The sequence below is a fragment of the Diachasma alloeum genome, unplaced genomic scaffold, assembly GCF_001412515.2.
Source record: "Diachasma alloeum isolate Michigan unplaced genomic scaffold, Dall2.0 Dall_scaffold_00183, whole genome shotgun sequence".
NCBI classification, from domain to species: domain Eukaryota; kingdom Metazoa; phylum Arthropoda; class Insecta; order Hymenoptera; family Braconidae; genus Diachasma; species Diachasma alloeum.
Genome location: NW_021680349.1, coordinates 1886244 through 1900547, shown reverse-complemented (window position 1 = coordinate 1900547; position 14304 = coordinate 1886244). Strand labels below are relative to the sequence as shown.

Below are 14304 nucleotides of genomic sequence, written 5' to 3'. Positions count from 1 at the left end.
ACAAAAGTACCAAAAAAAATTAATTTCAATTCATCTTGTATAAGGCCTAGGAAGTGAAAAAACGCAATTATGAGCCGTCCATCTGCCTATACGGAACCCAAATTTTCTCAGAAATCGAATGGAATAGGTTTTAAGGCTCTATCTCTCATAGTTTCCGAGATAATCGCAAAAAACAAAAGTGCCAAAAAAAATTAATTCAATTCATCTTGTATAAGGCCTAGGAAGTGAAAAAACGCAATCCTGATGTATAAAAATACAACTGCGTGAAATACACAGCAGTATGAAAATTCGGCTGCGTGAAACACACAAACTTCACGCATGCGTGGAGTGTATGGAGTGTACGGGAGTGATTCACGCAATGGTGCGAATAGTCACGGCCTTCACTTTAATTCAATTTTAATTTTATTCATAAACGAATTTTGTGCTATTGCCTCCAAATGGAAGTTTTTTTAAATTAAAAAAATCAGTATCAACATTTAGAATGATGATTCCCAAAATAAAAACAAGAATTAAAAAAAACATTTACTTTAAATATCAAACGGCGAATAAATAACACTTCTCTTTGAAAACATGAAAAACCACTCACCTTCGGTGACTTTCTACATCCAAAAGTTCTAAAATTATTCTACCCAACCCAGTGTTTATGAAAACCAATTTCAACCGATTAGACTGAGTTTGCACGTCAGAGTGTCCGTTGTAAGCATTAGAGGAATCGATTGAGTGTTCTCTCGAGGGCAGAAACAGGGAAGTGGAGGAACTGTGGATACCGATAAAGGAAAATATATCAAAGTTGATGGTGGACTGGTTGTGTACCCGATCTCTACGTGCCCCCCTCTTACCAAAACTCTAACCACCCACCCACAGTATACATGCTCACATTGCTGGTGGAAATGTTAAGAGATGGGGGTAAAAGGGAGTGCAAGGGATCAGGGGGAGAAGGGATGAAGGAAACGGTTGGTGGTTACACAAGAGGGCGATATTTTGGCAACGGCCATTTCCCAGGGCGAAAGCCATGGGGGAGACCAAGACTGGGAAAAGCATACACTGGATTTCTCGACTCTAGGTGAGAGAGGGGCACGGTGAGGAGGGTATGTGTGAAGAAGAAGAGGACGCTTTACGTGGAAAATTCACGGTAGATAGTGGGATGTGTACGAAAATCGTGGGGGCCCAGTGCAATAAACCGAAACCTCCATGCTCCGTTGACTTAGGACGTAAATAGGAAGCTTAATATCTGTCATTGTGACTGCACGAGCGACGACTGGCCCTCGGGGTATACTATCTCTGTTTGCTTTTATCCGGAGCAGAACGTGGTCAATACTACTATTTCATATAAAATCGTGAAATAAGATTTTTTTTTTTCAGTATTTTTGCGACAAGTGATATATTGCCACTGAGTTGGTTTGTTTTTCATCGTCTTTTGGATGTGAAAACATCGTAATGGGGACATTTTCTCTACTTTTTTAGGAGAGTGACACTGAATTCGATTTAGCCGATTTTTTGGATAAAATCGTGAAATAAATTTTTTTTAGTATTGTTCAAAGTGATGTATTGCTGTTAAGTTGTTTTATGCAATTTGTTGTATTTTCTTACTGTAAAAACATCGTAATGGGGGTATTGAATCCGATTTAGGGGGAAAGAAATCTTGAAATTTAAGATTTCAGTGATAATTCAATGAAATTCCTCATTTCAATGCATCAATTATCAGATTTACTTGAATTCTCAATCAAAATATTAATATTCAATGGTAAATTACACTGAATTTTCAATTGATTTCAACTTTAACAATATATTGTCCTCAATTTTCCTGATTTTTATGAATTTTTCCTTGAATAATTGAAAATAATCTCAGTTTCCATTAATTTTTCTATAAAACTTTGAATTTTCAATTATAAAATTCCTGAAAATTTCCGAGAAATTTCTGCGGCAAATTTTCCGAAGGGAGAATAGCAAAACGAAAGATCCGAAATTCATTATCAGGATAATCTAGTGGAAATAAACAAAATATGTTGATTTTCCCAGCGATAGTTGATGAATTTATTCAACGACACGTAATTCATCCTCCCCACATCCATCATCCCCCGCGTAATAAATTCTTTCAATCAACGAAAAACCCTATCCCAACAAGAAGATCCCCTCATTGACATAATTAAGATAAGTAGAGTATGCAGACGAAGCGAGACGAGAGGTACAGATAAGACAACCGAGATATTCGGCGAAAGTGGGCATCTAAAATCCACTCGAGAGGTTTGAGGGAGAGCGCACCAAGGAGCTTAGGGATTAAACGCTCATTAAATTAACCTAACGAACCTAATGCGATAATTAATTCTAGGAGCTTTCAACTACCATCGTCAAGCTGTTTCTTCACCATCGAGAAAATCCATTCAAACTTCCAGCGGGCAATAAATATGAAAATAAAGGGCCAAGGGAATTCTCCCTCATCCCCGTATTTCCTCTTTCCCTCCGATCTCTTAATTTTCATCTCTTCTTTTTAACCGAGACAAATTCCTGGAGAGCAGTAATTACCGATGCACACGGAGTTGCATGGTACCGGGCTTGGCTGAAATGCAGGAGCCCAGCGTGACTTATGAAAACCGGCCGGACTGGTTTTATCCTCATCAGTGAAGGGATATAAAGAGAAAGAGAGAAANAGAGAGAGAGAGAGAGAGAGAGAGAGAGATAGAGAGAGAGAGAGAGGAGGGGGGAAAAAAGTGCGGCAGAGGCCCTTCAAAGTCCACTTCGTTTCATCGTTCTGGCAGCGCAGAAGCCACTCGTGCTACAAGATCATGATCCGATGTAGTCAATTCACAAACTAAAAACCTTGTAATATTTTTTTTTCTTCTATCAACATCTGAACTTAATTAAATTTCTTTTAGATCGATATTACGCGATAAAATCGACTCTTCTTTTGTTTCAGAGGTGGAGATGATGTTCCTAGAGTTCGCAAATTTATTTATCCAACGTATATATGGAATATAAAACGGTGAAGAGTAATTCTAGAATATTACGAGCTTTTACAGTAAAAAGATTATTCTCAACATGAATTTTTGTTTTATTCGTGATGAGAAAATTTTTGAAAAGACTGAAAACTCCATTAGAAGAGAAGATAATGTTCTTAATTTCATAAATTCATAGAAGTTCATTTATTTAAGATATATCCTATCGTAATAAAGTATAAAAGTGAAATTTAAAAAAAAGTTCGACCATTTCAGCTTAAAAATTATTTTCAAAATTGAATTGATGTCACAAAACAAATCATAACATAACATAAATTGTTATAATTTATCTATAATGAGGAAATGTTGAGAACAACTAAAAACCCTCTGTCATTAAATCAACATTTTAAATTAATTAATTCTTTTCAATCGATATAACGCCAGAAAATCGATTGAGGTTTTGTTTCGCGTGTAGATGATGTTCTCGAGGTTTTTTTTTTTATCAAGGCACAAGTTAAACGCTGGGTCGGATACTCCGCCGTCCATTTCACATTTATCGCCGATGGACGGCCACACACAAGAGCAAAACCAGCGAACCCGTGATACAAGAGAAATAAAGAGGGGTGAAAAAACGTTGCGTCAACGAGGGCACGAGGGTAGGAATGATGGTAGTGGTGGTCCTTTGGAGACTGGCCAAGATAACCAATCTTGATATCCGTATGATATCATCCGGCCAATAATACGCTGGATACACATCTCAATTCGTGGACAACTCATTTCTTTTCTTCACGTCTTCGGGGAGAGAATACTGAACGGTGGCCCAGTAATAAATTTACTTTTGCCAAGTGAAAACCGAATGTCGAAGTGCTCTCACCTTGAGGTAATCTTGAGAACATCAAGAAGAATCGTTAAAGCAGCATAAAGTGAGACATAATAACTCCTTTAGGTGGATGATTATCTCAGAAATAATCGATTCTAGCGGAAAATGTCAAAAAAACTTTTTTAAAGATCGGAAAATTCTCTAGAAAAAAGGTCTGATGATGTTTTCTCCTAAAATAACGCATAGCCGAGATAATTACGCAAAAGCTTTAAAAATCATCAATGTCAATTTTCTCAATTCGTGGACAATTCATATCTTTTCTTCTCGTCATCGAGGAGAGAATGCTGAACGGTGGCCTAGTAATAAATTTACTTTTTCCAAGTGAAAACCGAATGTCGGAGTGCTCTCACCTTCAGGTAATCTGAAGCACATCAAGAAGAATCGTTAAAGCCGCATAAAGTGAGACGTAACAACTCCTTTAAGTGGATGATTATCTCAGAAATGACCGATTCTAGCGGAAAATGTCAAAAAAACTTTTTTAAAGATCGGGAAATTCTCTGAAAAAAGAGTCTAATAATATGTTCTCATAAAATAAGGCATTACCGAGATGATTACACAATTAATAAAACGAGTGATGCTGTAAAAGTTTGATTCAAGTCTTAGAAAAGCATCAGTACCAATCTTCTCAATTCGTGGACAATTCATTTTTTTTCTTCTCGTCATCGAGGAGAGAATACTTTACAATGGCCGAATAATAAATTTACTTTTGCCAACTGAAAACCGAACGTCGGAGTGCTCTCACCTTGAGGTAATCTTCAGAACATCAAGAAGAATCGTTAAAGCAGTATAAAGTGAGACATAACAACTTCTTTAAGTGGATGATTATCTCAGAAATTACCAATTCTACCGGAAAATGTCAAAAAAACTTTTTTACACATCAGGAAATTCTGTAGAAAAAAGGTCATGGGATGTTTTCTCCTAAAATACCGCATTACCGAGATAATCGCACAATTAATCAAGCGAGTTGTGCTGTAAACGTTCGATTAAAGCCGAAAAAAACATCAAGACCAAAGCGAAGAAATGCTAACCATCAAATCGAGCATTTCGACACGAGTCAGGTGTCCACCGAGAATGCAGGGGAGAGGGTTAAACCCGGTAAAGTGGGTCGAGCCACGTATACCCTGTCGTGTAAAAGCGTTTTCACTCGAGTTCAATGTAGAGGTAAATACGGAGAAGCGTGACAAGGTGCCTATAGACGGCCATCCACCTTATGCAACTCGGTGGATGCATTACCCCCTGACGAATATATATTTTACCCTGTATTATCGTGCATCCGGTGGCGCCGCACTGACCCACGCAAAGTTTCTCTCCCTCTCACTCTCTCATTATTATTAGCAGAACAGAAACAACTTCGTGATTTAATTGTCCACATTTTTAATTAGTACCATGTAAAAATAGACTTTGAGATTTATAGCCTGTGTCGAATCAAAATTCATTCATCTCATGTCATGTGGAGCACTCATTTTATTGTTTAAACATTGAATAAAAAATTGAAACCTTTTAGCAGTCGATAACTCGAGAACGACAGAGTGAAATTTTTCGGTTTTTCTTTCATTTTCAAGATATTTTGACAAGCTTTAAAATAAGATTTAACTCATCCAAATCGTATTGTTCGGTTAGGAGATATTGCCATTTGAAAACGATCCACTTTACCTCATTTTTGGATTTTAAATTAAGAAAATTCGTCCGTTGCACTCAAATTTTTTAAAAAACAACGGCTTCCTCTTCCGATTTAATTGTTTGCATTTTGAATTGGTACGATGTAAAAATAGACTTTGAGAGTTATAGCCAGTGTCGAATCAAAATTCATTCATCTTAAGTAACATTTTGCACTTGTTTCATTGTTTAAAGATTGAATAAAAAAACTGAAGCCTTTTAACATTCAATAACTCGAGAACGACAGAGTAAAATTTTTCGATTATTCTTTCAATGTCAAGAAATTTTTACAAGCTTTAAAATAAGGCCTGACTCATCCAAATCGTATCATTCGGATCATTAGATACTGACGCTCGAATATAATCCGCTTGACCTTAGTATTGAATTTTTTTGAATTTTTAATTAAAAAAAAATTCATTTTACATTTTCGATCACATTCCGGCAGCATTAACGACCCGGAATTTTTTAAATACCGATTTCCTCTTTATCTCTACCGTGTCAAAGTAGGGTGGCTATAACGCCGGAAAAAAGGGAGGAGGGATGAATGTAAAGAACGTCGTCAGCGAAAGATAGAAGTGCAAAGACCACATCCACGTAAGCGTAACAGCACAGCCCTGTATTATATAGAAAGAAGGGTAGCGAGGGAGAGAGAAACGAGTAGACTGTGCATTATTTATCGGAGTACACGTGTCCCACCCTCCTTGGCGAAGTGCACAGCGTGGACAGCACACAGAACTTCCTCTCGTCGCTCTAGAATCGTTCCGCATTTCCCCATCGCCCACCTCGTCAAAAAAAAAAAATCCCCCACCATTTCTCGTTTTATTTTTGTCCCTTTCCCTTCGTCATCCACCTTCAAACCCACCGACTATGTGCGTGCGAATCCACAAGGATTGAGCAATTTTCCACACGTTGAGAATGAATGGTGAGTTGAAAAAATAATGAGAAGTCTAGAAATGATAAATGTAATTAAAGGCAAGTATTTTTCATGCCGAGCACCTTTCGAGCTCTCCTCCCCCCCCCCTCCTTTTCACAACCAAAGTGCAAAAGTTGAAGTGCAAAAAAGGAAAAAAATCGTGTACAGTTCTTGAATGAGAGTAGAAAAAAAACTGGAGCGAGGGAGATGAAGAAAATGTTAATTCTGGTATTTGAGCGGGTGGTGAAGTCGAGTTACCTCTGGAGCCGCCTTCACGCCCCGTCAATTTTCGCATGCGGTACTGGAGTTTGTGAAAAAAAATTCAAGCATTCGTGTCTCACACACGTTAACAACTCCCTCATTCACCACGACAAATGTTAACAATTGTTCTTTAAAAAACTTCAATTAATCAATCAACTTGGGTAATTAACGTCAGTCATAAACTTCCATAATTTTTAGTCAATGGAGTACCCTTCAGAGGTAAAATACTTGGAGAATCGATAATCGATCATTCATGATGAAAAAAAAGCTAGAAATAAAACTCGTAATTTCCAATAAATAATTATCAATGGCCAATTAATTCCAAACAAAATTCCGAATTCATAAAATAATTGAAAATTACAATTGCAATGAAATCGATTTTGTGCCGAATTATTCAAAGAATTCAATGGAAAAAGTGTGGCAGAGAATTTTGGGATACGTCTCCCTTAAATCCCCGAATAATCGATAATCAATTTCTAATTAATCCCAAACAGCTTGTGAAAAATTCAAGCATTCGTCTCTCAAATGTTAATAATAGTTCAATCAACTTGGGTAATTAACTTCAGACACAGATTTCCATAATTTCCAGTCAATACGACACCCTCGACAAATAAAATACCTGAACAATTAATAATCGATTATCCACGATTAAAAAACCGCTAGAAAGAAAACCCTCATAAGGTCCAATAAATAATCATCAATAGCCAATTAATTCCAAGCAAACTCCAGGATTCATAAAATCGTTAAAAAATTATAATTGCAATGAAATCGATGTTACGGCGAATATTATTCAAACAATTCAATGCAAAAAAAGTGTGGCAGTGGTTTTATAAATACCCCTCCCTTAAATAAAATCCCCAAATAATCGATAATCAATTATCTACAATAAAATTAAAAAGAACCCGCCAAATTAAACTCCCATAATTTCCAATAAATAATAATCAATTCCCAACGAATCCCCAGCGAAATTCACAATTCTCTAAATTCCATTTTTCCCTGAAATACAACTTTTTCTTTGATACGCACATTCAATACGCAAAAGGGCGGAATAAAAAGGCCTTCAGGGTTGGGGGTGGGCTAGAGTGGCTGTAATTATCCCCCCCGTTCCTCTCTGACTCTCTCGCAACGTTAATAATTCGAGCATCCCACTCGGTTTCAATCCGGTACTCGGGCGATTTCGCGCTAATGCACAGTGTTGCGGTAATATTCGATTATGTTCCCACGGAATTACGGAAATTCCTATCAACGGTTTCATTGGCCTCGCTCTTCGTCGACTCACTGCCCCCTCCGCTCTCACCCTTTGCCCGTTGCCCTCACTCACTCACTCACTCACTCACTCGCCCCCTCGCCGATGCGCTTTCATCCAAACGTGTACCCGGGGGCCACTCAATCGGGTGAAAACGATTGCTCCTGGGTTTTCGTGCCGCCATACAGGACTGCAAGTGTACTTGTATAGTCGGTATTTTCGATCAAGGTTTGAATTTTCGGGGGGAAGGGGGAGGGGGGCGGAGGCATTCAAAACAAACGATCGAGTGAAAATGGTTATTCCAAATGCTTCAAGCTTCCCTATGTACCCATTATTAAACTCAGTGAATCAAATTCGTAGTCACTCCACTCGCAGTAATTTGGATGAACGAAGTGAAAGTACTGATGGATGAGGAGGGTGAAAAATTTTTGGGGGAGGGAGGGGAGATTATTCACTGTGGACAATTGACAGATTGTCATTGATTATTAATTGATGAGGTGGAAAGTAGCATTTGGTATGCATTTGGTATGCTTCTAAAAAAATTATTCAATATCCAAAAATTATAATTGATTATTTTGTGAACCTTTCCAAGGGAATACTGTAATTTCTCTCCAGATTTGTCAAACGTTGCTCAACGATTCAATGTTGAGTATAAAATTTACAATGTCAAAATTAATAAATATTAGATCTTCAAGGAATGCTGCGTAACGCTGAATAAAATAGAATTCAAGCGGAAACGGTTTAAGACTACTTAATCCTTGGCTGAGTTTTCGAGGAATATGTCCGAATCTAAGAGAGATAACCTAATTTTCGTAATTACCTTTTTGGTGCGCTTAATTCGCTCTACAAAAAAGTTCATAACAGAAATATTGCTAACTGTCTCAGATTTCGAGATTTTACAGACCGCAGAATACATTCAACTATTTTCAATCATTAAATTTATCAATAAATTGCGTGAGGAAAATTTGAAAAAAAATCATGAATACTCCGCGTCATTGAAATTACATTTTGCCCAGAATTATTATTTTTTTAAACATTAGAATTTTTGGAAACCTAATTTTTTTAGACATGAAATCAATTTCTGGAAAAATTTTGAATTGTTTTGATTCCGAATTAATAATTCTTATGGTGAAAAATTTATTGTTGACAAATTATTCATAGAAAATGCTCGCAATTTTCAAAAACTGCATTTTTAAAATTATTTCATCAATCTTCCTCCAAAAGTAAAATTTCCATTTTTTTTCAGATTTTTGAATATTTTCTAACGGTTCAATATCGAGATTCTAATTCAGACCTGTTAAGTTTAAACAATAAAATCACCGTGAAATGTCCGGGAACTTAGTGTCAAATGAGAACCAAATGACAGCTCTGATGTTCGACTGCAAAAAATAGAAAAACATTTCTAATTTCACTGAAGAAAAAATTGTCAAAATACTTGGATATCCTGAACCTGATTACATTGTTTCCCTAATATATCCCTCGGAGACAACCAGGGCAAAATAGGTCATCGAATTTATTTGTTTGAATTCGAACAAAATTTCCCCATGTCCCAAGAGACATAATCCCAACCTCTTCAACATCCCCACAAAAAAAACCGTTTTTTCATCAAGAATGCCCCGATGAAAAAAAAAATCCCTCCACATCATCAAGCAATGACATAAAACCCTCCTCACCAAATAAATCATCATTTCTCGAAATGCTGCTCGCCGAGCAGATGCCCCTATTGAGTGCAGTGGCCCTCAGCGATTTTCCCCGGTCCATCGAAAATAAATCCAAGGAACTCACTTCAGCGGATGAATAGAAAGCTTAAAGAGAATAAAGGAAGACGCCCCACGCAGGTAACGACCATTCGACTCTACATCTCCAATTACTCGGCACAAGTTCCCCTCGTTTGTCCACACGCAACAAAATTTGAGTATCTTCCGACTCAAAAAAAAAAACGAGAAAATCTCATCCGAGATAAAATAATTTGCAATCAGAGTTGGGTTTCAGTGATTCCTCTCGCAGTTAAAACGCTTTAAATATTTATCTTGACACAGCTCTGTGTTTACAAGATAAGCCGATATATATACGAGTAAGATACCCTGTATGTACATGTCCACCATATACACGAGTATAATACTCTTAACGATACAAGCCCAAGTGTTATTTATTCAGGGACTCTTCTCGTTAGACTTAACAATGAATAATCGTATTAAATTCACCTCTTCTCCCCCCGTCCCCCTGACATTTGTATTTAATAAACCCAACTGAAATGCATGTTTGACCTTATCAGTGGAATCACGATGGAGACCTCACGAGCATTTGCTCACGAAATGAGAGAATAAATCGAGAGAAAACATGAGCATTAATTAATGAAGGAAAAGCTGTATCACGGGGGGGGGGAAGGGGGGAAGCACATTTGGAGTAAATTTTGTTTTACATCAGAGTACGGATGTCCGTGGGGAGAGACAGTGACCTTACCGGTTTGTCAGATGTTTATCGTGTCACGCATGTACAAGTTTCTAAAAGGAGAAAACAAAAACTCCTCGTGCTGAATGGGTTGTACGAAACACCACGGGGCAACAAAGGAAGTCACGCTGAAAACCTCAGTGGCCAGTCGAATTTCCGGATCCATCGGGTATCACATGCTCAAGATCTCCCACCGGCTAACGGATATCTGGGGAGATTCGGGATCAATGATATACATGTTTATGGAGATTTGGATATTTCAATGAGGTGTTACGTGATACAAATTCGTTGGGATGTCGTGATAAGCCGTTGTTTGATACTGATTTGGAAAAAATGGGAATTTTATGGACGGTTTGGTAGGAATTTTCGGGTTATCGACGGGGAGTTCGATGGAGGGGAGTATTAAGCTTGAAATTGCATTGAGATATCGACGGAAGCACGAATTTTTTAGATGAAGACGAGAATTTCTCAAGTTATTTGAATTCTCAATCGAAAGATGAATATCGAAAACTGCATAAATCTAAACTCCATTTCTTTGATTACGATTATATTTATTTTGGAAAAATTGAACGTTCATGAAGAATTTGGCGCGTTTTTGGATATGAAGGTTGAATCTGATTTAAGGGATGATGGAATTCGACAAATTACTGGAAATTCAATGAAATTTCGAATTTTTGAGCACCGGAAAGACATCAATTCTGAAATGCGAATTGCAACAGAGAGTTCTCAGTTACTTTAAATTTGCAATTTATGTGACTTGATATTAATTTGTTATTTGATATTGATTTGTGCAAAATGAGAGGTTTATGAACAGTTTAGGAGTAATTTTCAGGAGATCGATGTAGAATTCGATGGAAGGGATTGTAAACCTTGAAATTGCATTTAAATATCGATGAATTCACGAATTTTGTAACGGAAGAACACAAGAATTCCTCAACTTGCTTGAATTTTCAATTGAACCGTGTATATTCACTCCATTTCTATGATTATGATTATACTTAATGTTAAAATTTAATTAGATTTAAGGATTATGGAATTTAAAAAATCACTGGAAATTCATTGAAATTTTGAGTTTTTAAGCCACAGAAAAACAACAATTGTCAAACTTTAAACTTCCAATTTATGTGATAAGCGGTTGTTTCATATTGATTTGTGAAAAATGGGAATTTTACGGAAAGTTTAGTAGTAATTCTCAGAGGGGGATTATAGATCTTCAAACTGCACTGAAAATTTAAGAATATATTTACCTGAATTGTCCTGATTTGTAGCAATTTCCACGAATAAATGAGCTAAAACTTGATTCCCACTGGTCTTTTTTACCAAATTGTGAATTTTTAATAACGAAATTCCTTAAAATTTCGCTGGAACTATCAGTTAACAAAAACTTCCAGTAAGTATCCTCAAAACTTCACTCAAAAACTTTTTTATGCAGTCAAATAATATGAAATTTCTCATGCCACGTAGAATTCATAAAAATCCATCAGTTTTCACTCAATTTGACCCACTGATTAAACTAAAATGCACACAATTCTTTCATTTTCTCACGAATTTTCCCATTCCCCTACGAAAATCCTCTGCAACTATTTCTAAAACTCTTCAAATCTGCCGAAAAATATCGAAAGATTGTTTTCTGTGAGAAAAATTCCTCGAAAATTCTATTATTATTCAACCCATTCGCAAAATGTCCCCCAAACTTTCCCAATTTCCCCTCCCCACAACCAAAACCCCCCTAAAACTCCCCCTCCCGCCCTTATTTCCCAACAACCACACAAGAAACCCCCATCGCCAAAAAAAATCCACAGGGCTTGCACATACGGTTTTAAACTAGCGCCCAAGTGGGAAAGAGAATGGAAGACACGAATTGCTTAGCACACACCAGCGCACATATCAGGCCCGATAAGAAAACTGCACTAGGAACACGAACGTGCCATTCTTGCTATGCGCATACCTATCCCATGTTGGCTCGCATTAATATTAGCGCAACGATAAAATGTCCAGTTTTATCCTCCAACTCACTTCGCTCTCCTCTCCTAATCCCGACCAAAATCCCGTAGAAAAATCCGCACAAAGTCAGAGCAAAAAAAAAGCATTCTCCCCGAGCATTAAATAAACTAGCCAATTCTCCAACTTCCTTCCGCCACCAGAGCCCCTTTACTTGTTTTTTTTCTCTTCTGAAATAGAAATTTTCCAGAGCAGCTGGCAATGGCCCACCAGTCCCCGATAGCAATCAACCACTGGTCTACACTATCCACCACCCAAAACCCTCGTGTAAGCTAACACAAACCATTCCGCCTTTAATACACACGGGAAAGGTAAAATCCAAGGGTGAGAGAGATCATTAACCCGACAAGAGATTCTAATCACGCAACATTGCACATCGTTTCAGCGTAAACCCTCCCCTGAAGCGAGTGCTGCATCCCCAGCTCATCAGAATGCCCAAACATTTTCGACATTATCGAAAACAAAGACCCACCCCATCCTCCCCCCAACCCCTGCACCCTTAAAAATCGAAACAGTAAAAAAACCCCCGGATCACGATGAATCCCTGAAATCTGGCTGAAAATTCACATCCATACCCGAGACTCCGACATTCCGCTGGTTGAAAATCGAGAGATAAAAACAGAGGGCAAGAAAATCCTTCAGGAAGTCCGACGGTGGTAGGAAGGAGACGAAGGGGAAACACCGGCGAAAAAAAAAAATACAATCCCACGATCGATCAAACCTCCCTATTTCCAAGCCAGTTGCAAAAGGAAGAGGTAAAACGTAGACGAGGAAGAAAGTGTAGGAGTGAACGTGAAACGCGAAAAGTAGTAGTAAAGAGAGTTAAAAAAAAGGAAAATGAGACTTGGCGAACCCCCGAAGGTAGAAAAATAAGAGGAACACCGGCGAAGAGACGAGGCGCCCGAAGAGCGAGAAAAAGAAATAAAGCCAGAAGAATGAGTACTAACCTTCACGCAGTATCCTTCCGAGTATTTCCCGGCTTGTGTCAAAATAAATATGGTCTCAACTCCGGGGCACAAAAAAACCAGAAAGCCCAAGCACGAAATCACATAATGCACATAACACCACTGCACTTGTAAACACACTCACTCGAAGGTTACTATTTCCACGAGCTTTGGTGACTGAATTAATCAATGATAAAGATCTCGTTTGTTACCGTTGACTCTCTGAATCCGTTAAATCAGTACTCGTGAGTTCAGTGGAGAGTTGTATTACAGAGTTGGCGATTAAAATTGTGTAAATAAACAAACACTGGGGTGAGTCTCCTTTATCGGGCAATTGTTTTCCCCCCGGGGGTAAACAAAAAAATCTCTGACCACGGCTTGACGAGATCGCCTCAATCGCCGATATTATTCCCCCGACATAACGATTCACCTGAGCCCTAGAATTACAGATGACAAACGAGATGAACTGGAGATTGGGCTCTTACCCCTGGCTTCCGGGACGTTGCCAAGGTCGATAGTACTCCGGTATCCACAGCTATTGTCACGAGATGTTACACCAGTTCTGGGCGGTTTTGTTTGTTTTTTTAATTACACACTGGGGAAAAATTGTTTAAACAAATCAGTCGGCGTCAAGTACGGTAACAATGGCGTCGAATGGGTAGCAAGGGGTAGTGTATGTGGGTATAAACGTAAAACGCGCCGGTTTTGTGAAACACAACGCGCAGCAGCCTCGACTGCCCGAGCATACATACGACTGTGAACACTGGCGAGATACGGGTTGCCCTCACTGGCTCATTCGACTACGGAAAACGGGGCGAGGGAGCCCCTGGTGGCGGGAGCCAGCGATTCTGGTTGGTGCTTGAGGAGTGGGGGAAATCACAGTGGGGGAGGGAGAGGAGAGACCGGCGGAGCGACTCGGTGGAGAGAGATGAGAGAAAATACGTTCGAACCGCCGGTGAGAGCATTGAACTGAGTGAAAACATTGTTTCTGGTCATTTTATGGGATTTTTTGTCGTCAT

At 38.4% G+C, this 14304-nt stretch overlaps 1 protein-coding gene across 1 annotated transcript in view; it reads right to left on the bottom strand.

Annotated features, from left to right (window-relative positions):
• Nucleotides 1-14057, bottom strand: part of LOC107047922 — a 218519-nt gene extending 204462 nt beyond the window's left edge. Inside the window, exon 1 of the mRNA XM_015270851.1 lies at nucleotides 13289-14057. The gene's annotated coding sequence lies outside the window, so the exon portion shown is untranslated. The remainder of the gene's footprint in view (nucleotides 1-13288) is intronic.
• Nucleotides 14058-14304: the final 247 nt, after the last annotated feature.